The sequence below is a fragment of the Giraffa tippelskirchi genome, chromosome 4 (assembly GCF_054371585.1).
Source record: "Giraffa tippelskirchi isolate mGirTip1 chromosome 4, T2T-mGirTip1v1.2.pri, whole genome shotgun sequence".
Classification (NCBI taxonomy): Eukaryota; Metazoa; Chordata; class Mammalia; order Artiodactyla; family Giraffidae; genus Giraffa; species Giraffa tippelskirchi.
Window position 1 is genome coordinate 78,506,094 of NC_137278.1, and position 6,735 is coordinate 78,512,828.

At 37.7% G+C, this 6,735-nt stretch overlaps 1 long non-coding RNA gene across 1 annotated transcript in view; it reads right to left on the minus strand.

The window, feature by feature from the left end:
- Positions 1–6,493, minus strand: part of LOC145503532 (uncharacterized) — a 77,093-nt gene extending 70,600 nt beyond the window's left edge. The window contains exons 1-2 of the long non-coding RNA XR_014051545.1: positions 6,394–6,493; positions 5,119–5,501 (exon numbers count right to left, since the gene is read on the minus strand). This is a non-coding gene — a long non-coding RNA (uncharacterized LOC145503532). The remainder of the gene's footprint in view (positions 1–5,118; positions 5,502–6,393) is intronic.
- Positions 6,494–6,735: the final 242 nt, after the last annotated feature.

Sequence of the window (6,735 nt, forward strand, 5' to 3'; positions counted from 1 at the left end):
TTAAGCTTGAAATCTTAAAAGTATTGATATTTCCTATTTTCAAAAATCTCCAATAAAAGTAACCCCACCACAGTTCTTATCAGAGTGAGTAAGCCCTTGAGTTTTAATACTCCAAATGTCTAATCTTAAATCTCATTTGCTATAGTTTGAACTTCCTTCCTCATTGTCTTCTTGGAGTAGTTCAAGACAAATTCTATAGTGGTCACTTTCATAGAACTCAATTTTAGTAGAAACCTAGAGATGGCAAAAAGCACTTTTTCTTCAAGTAACATTAAATTAGTTTGACTCCATTTTCAAAAGTTTTCAATGTAAGAAATGGTATTGTCAAAAGAATAGGCCCTATTCAGCTAATACATTGATATAAGAAGTTTTAGATCATTTTCTGAATTAGTTGCCCTAGCCCTGAAACTTCTGTTTCTGAGGTTGTGGAGTGTATAACCTGCCCTACGCAGTTCCCGTTCCCTGACTGTTTCACTCACATTCCAGCTGCAGTTGAGGACTGACAACAACAGCTCAGGTTTACCTGTCTCCTAAGACTTGCCACTGGCCTGATACCTAGAAAATGACACGATCTCCACAAAGGGTAGTCTGCACCTCATGACTGACTGGCTGTGCAGGACAAAAGGTCAGCTCCTCATCCATGTGGGGCTTTGCGTTACTCTTCATGTTCCAGAGCTCACCCAGGCTCTGGAATGACTATGGGCTTCAGCTAAGCCCTCACCTTTGCAGATTCCTCACAGCTTGTTTCTCTTACTCCCTGGCAGTAAGTTCAGGAGTGCACTTACTAGTGCAGCGGTCCCCAGGGTTTTTGGCATCAGGAACTGGTTTTGTGAAAAACACTTTTTCCATGGACCTGGGGTAGGGGGATGGTTTTGGGCTGATTCAAATGCATTACATTTATTGTGCATTTTATTTCTATTAAGATTACATCAGTTCCACCTCAGATCATCAGACATTAGATCTCAGAGGTTGGCTGCCCTCGTGCACTCCTTGAAATGACTTGCATAAGAATTCTCACTCGCTCCTTCTAGAGACAAAACTTAGCACAAGGAATGGATAAGAAATTTCTCCATCCCCACAGAAAAACTGACTTGCTTTCGACCACCAAAGATAAAAAGAACCCTATTATTTGAGGATATGATAGTCCTCTATATTGTGTGATACTCTGTTGAGTCTACTATCCCCTAAACAGCCTCCAAAACTCCTTCTCTGGTTCTATCTTATGACATATGGAAATATACACTTATTTATTATATTCATCTATTTCTTCACTCTACTTAGCTTATGACACTGTATTGGTTTAGCTGTAGCTAGTTTTCCCCCCTCAACTTCTCATATAGTATTGAGATATAGCTGAAGCATGACTTCATGACCCAATTTATGTGGTAGCAAGTAGAGGGGCAATTACAGGTAACAGGTAGTTAAGTTAACAGGAATGGGTCTCTGCAGTCTCTTGGAACAGAGAACTATGAAGACCTCATAACAGAATGTGGAGGCAGTTATTCACTTCTCCCTTCAATCATGCATTCAACAAGCACATATCAAATATTTTATATGTGCCAAGAAGATATTAAATACATGTTGGAAATATTAAATACAATGGCACCCCTCCCCTAACAGATAGAAACTTCGCCTTTAAGGAAGTTAAATTCTATTGGAGGAGGTAAAAGAACATTAATTTAGTAATTACAAGAAATGTTATAGTTTCTGTGATAGTAAAAGCAGGAGGTGATCAGTAGCACATAGCAGAATCATCATCTAACTCAGCATCTAGTACATGACTTTCTGGGGGAAGCAATGTCCATACTGGGGTGTGAAGTTTGGGTTACCATTAGAGAAATTAAGAAAGTAGAAAGCACACTACAGATAGAGGAGGGGGAAAAAAAGACCATGTAAGAGACCCAGAATCAAAAAATGTCTGGGAATATTTGAGGAAGGTAAAGTGCAGTATGTTTGTACTGGGGGAAAGGGAATGAGAATCAGAGATTAAAGACTAGGAAGGAAAAAAGATCAAAAAGGACTTTATTAATTTATGATTGAAAGACTAAGATCCTTCTGTCTCACCTCATCTGAGTCAGGCAAGGGATAATCTTGTCTTTTCATCATTACATAGCTTTCAGAAAACAATGTTACAAATCACTAGAAGGTATATATATTCTGGTCAGTGCCAAAGCAGGTGACTTGAAAAGTGGTGGCATTTTGAAGCTCTGAATAGCGTTGTCACCTCCATGTGGTATTTCAAAACTCTATCATCTTTGGCCACAGGACTGCCGAAGTGCTGCCACAGTACTGCATCACCCTCACAATATTGTTTATATTGGTATGGTTCTTCGACATTTACAAAGATTTTTTTCTTGGACTTAGCCTACACTTTTGTTCTTAGCTGCTAGCTACTAGTCTTTGTTGGTTCAAGTGACACTTTCTATTAGGTAGATCAGATAGAATATTTTATCACAGTCATTTAGGAGGAGGGGCAAATGAGACCAAACACTTTGAAATGACTTTATAAATTAACAAATCAAGAACAGGTTGAATTTTGGACACCATCCTGGTTTCTTGACTCCATGTCCAGAGCTCAACCTTCATCCATCACACGCCCATCTCAGTTCCTTCACAAAGCAGAGGGCTGGATTCAAGACTTAAAACACTGTTTAAATTCATTAGCTTTTATAACTTGAATCATTTTACATAGATCTATGTCCTGTTAGAGAAGACAGTCTAATGGAAACAAGATTCTTTCTTGTAAAAGAAAGGGGGGGGGTGGTTAATCATGATTTTTCATGATAAAGTTTTTAAATTTAAGTTTTAAGTCATTTCAGTATACAAGTTTCACTAAGAAATAAAAACCAGTGAGTAGAATAATTTCAAATATATAAGGATTACTTCAAACAGAAAACTAAGGATGTGTGTATCTGTCATATGTTTAGTAGAAATGGTGAACAACTGTTGACATGACCACAACTGAATGATCAAGCAATGCATTCAAAGGCATGGGGTTTGGGGGATTACAAATAAATTACATTCTGCCTGTTACAGTGCCTGGCAAACATCCAATTTTCTAGCAGATGAAATAGTTTTGCTTTATCTTCCCTGAAAGTGATTAAACCCTTTCGCTGATGTTATTCATTCTCCGTATGAAGTTAGGACCATTATTTGAGAAAACATGTGATTATTCATGTCACATAGGAGGAAGTTTTTTTCACAGTGAGAGGTATTTGGAGATACTGCTGTTTTCTATCTGTCTCCTTTGTGGTCATCACAAACTCCCGTCATGCCCTGCAAGTCCACTGCAGAACTCTGATGTTTGTCCTGGGATGGCAGGTCCTTTTCTCAGTAAAGGGAAACAGAGCAGAGAGGACTCAGCATGTGAGCAGAGCATGTTCCTTTCAATAGCCCAACAAGGACACACACTCTGAAGACAACTGTGAGATAAGAAAGCTTCCTTTGAAATCCTCCCTCATCCATTGCCATGCTTACTCTTACGCCATCCTTTAAGACAGCCTCCAATCATTATCCCAGTGTGTGTCTATGTCAGACTTAACCTTCAATATCTAGTCACTCTTGTTGTCTCCTCCCACAGGGTGCTTGATTTTTAGTTCAAAAGCCTCTTTATTTTGTACTTCATGTCTTGCTTGGAAACTCTGTACTCACATTAGTCTTATAATAAGAAAATGAAAATATATTACTACTTGTGAAAACACGGTTTTGTGGATAAACATTTTTTAAAAACTGAATTATACACAAAGATAAATGGGGAAATTAAGGAGGAAGTTGCTGCCTCTTTTCTCTGTCCCAGCACAACCCATTAGTCTTCTGGGAGTGACAAAACACTTCAGATGTTTCTAATGGAGGGAATTTAAAACTGGGTATTGGGTACACATGTGATGGAAGAGCTAAGAAATCAAATATGGACTTGGGACACAACACGGCAATTAATAAGCCACTATTAAGTAACAGTTAAGAAAACATAGTGACCAATTTAAAGTCTGTAAAAGATGATTTCAAGACTATACCATATTTCTTCAGAGATATTTCTGGGGAAATGTCTGCTTTTAAGAAAAATTAGGAACCAAGAGGAAAACCTGGTTTAGAAGGAAAGATGATAATTTGTGGTGATTATGGAGAATACAAGCAGATATTTTAAGTATGATTATCAGTATTTGGCATATAGGAAATACTAAGTGTGCTTTGCTTTAAAAAATATATATAAGAAGTATTATGCTAAAATGATGGTTAAATCACCTACATTAAATATTTATCAACAGGTGGGTAAAATCACCAACAGTATGTGTAGATAGATAAAAAGCCAAGGATCAGACTCAAGGAATATCTGAAAACAAGAGCTCAAAGAAAAAGAATTAGAAGAGGGAAATAACTATATTGTGCATCTTTGATGAACCATGTTCAATATGAGATGCTTTATGAAATATGGAAACAGTAATTAACAAAAGCCTCCTGAAAAAAGCACAATATTGGAAATAAAAATAAATCACATTTTGTTAAAGGGACGCCATGAGGCAAGCCATTTGAACCTACAAAGGCTTTTTTAAATGTTTAGATACTATACTACATATAAATCTCTTTATTTGACTGATAAAATTAAATGATATTACATGTTACCAACCAAAGAAACAAAAAAAGGGTCCTCTTTTTTCCCAGGTTTATTTAAACTGGCATAAGAACATTGTGTAGGTTTAAGGTGTTAAATGTGTTGATTTGATACACTTACATATTGTAAAATAAATACCAACATTCCTTAGCTAACACCTCCATCAAGTCACATAATTACCACTTCTTTTTTGGTCTCAAGAATAATTTTGTCCACGTTCTCATCTCTTTCAGAATTACTAGGTTTCTTCTCACATGTTTTTTAACCTTTCCTACAGAGATTAGGGGTTCTTGCTGATATTTTTTTTACTTCTCAGCTTCCCTCTACCCAGCTAGAGTTGTAAACACTGTATCACAAGACACCAACTTTCAGGAGACGTGGTGTAGGTAACTGTGCAAACCCACAAGTCATGGTGTATTTGTTTTCTATATTGCCGATGTAACACATTACCATGAACTTTGTAGTAATTTGTGGATTTAAAACAACACAAAGATGATTTATTTTCTTACTGTTCTGTAGGTCAGAAGTCACAGGTCCTTGCAGGCTTCATGGGAAAGTCCATTCCTCACTTTTTTCCAGCTTCTGGAAGTCACATGCATTTCTTCTGCAGTGGCGCCTTTCCTCAGCAACACCTTTCTGACCTTTCTTTCATTGTTAGGCTCCTCCTCTCACCACAGCTGAGAAAGGTTCTCCTTTTTAAGGACTTGCACAATACATTGGTTTCATCTGGATTATCCAGTTTTTTCCCCATCTGAAGTTCATCAGATTAGCAAACTTCATTGCATCATTAATTCCCTTTTGCCATATTCACAGGTTCTGGTGATCTGGCAGTCGGAAAAATATTAATAATTTATGCCCCTGCCAAGGAAGTCCATGTCTGGATCACCGGAACCTGTGAACAAGGCAAAAGGGAATTAAAGTCAGGGGAAACAAAAGATCTAGCCAACTCTCCTCACTGGCTTGAAAATTCCTTTGAAAATGAGAATCATAAAAAGTAATTTGTCAAGTGTTTTCACTAAGCCAATAAGAAAATTTGCCAAATTGATGATAACTGGCTATATCCCAATCTGAAGTTACTCTGTGGATATCATGCCTTTTGTTGTCATAAGTCAAAACATCACATCTCAGTCCACTTGTATCAGAACATAGAAAAAGAAAAAATGCTGAGATTCATCTATAATATATGATGTAATACTCTAAGAGAGGACTTCAAAGTAACAATTTGGCAAATCATAGTTCATGGTGTGATCCTCATATTTCTCCTCTGATTTCATCTGCTGTGGCTACTGCCTTGCCCATTCTACTCAAACTAGGCTGGCTTCCTTGCTGTCTTTTAAACACAGCTGCCATGCTTCCATCTCAGAGCCTTTCCACTTTCTCTTGTTTCCCTGGAATGCTTTGTGCTAAACATCAACCTCTTTCACTTCACCTTACTCAGGACATTACTTAGATGCAAACTTATCAATAAGACCTTCCTTGGCTACCCCTCATAAAGTTGCAAAATCCCAACCCTAATTTCTATATCCTTTCCTGTTTAGGATTTCTTCCTGTTATACTGTTTTTATCTTTATTGTTTACCTTATCCCTCCAGAAGTTATGATCTTCTGTGTGTGTGTGTTTGTGTGTGTGTGAGTGCACACACATGCTCAGTCGTGTCTGGCTCTTTGCCACCCCATGGATTGTAGCCCACTAGCCCCCTCTGTCCATGGAATTTTCCAGGCAAGAATACTGGAGTGGGTTGCCATTTCTTACTCCAAGGGATCTTCCCAACCCAGGAATCAAACCTGTTTGTCTTGTGTCTCCTGCATTGGCAGGCAGATTCTTTAACAACTGTGCCACCTGGGAAGCCCTGGTCTTGAAGCAGAGAATATTTGGTGGACTCTCAGAACTTAGAACTTTCCTGGGCACTCAGTAAAAAAAAATAGATTTCTATGACACTTAATTCCAGAATTCCAGTAGGTAGCTTTAGTATGTAACCAACCAGTGAATTCTTAAACGGTAGGCTCTCTCTCTATCTTGTTTATCTGTTTATGTTGTAGTTCCAGAGTGCCTGGCAAAAAGTAGTCAGTTAAAAGTATGTTAAACTTAAAGTTAGCTATATTTTATAATAACATTGGAAATCTATT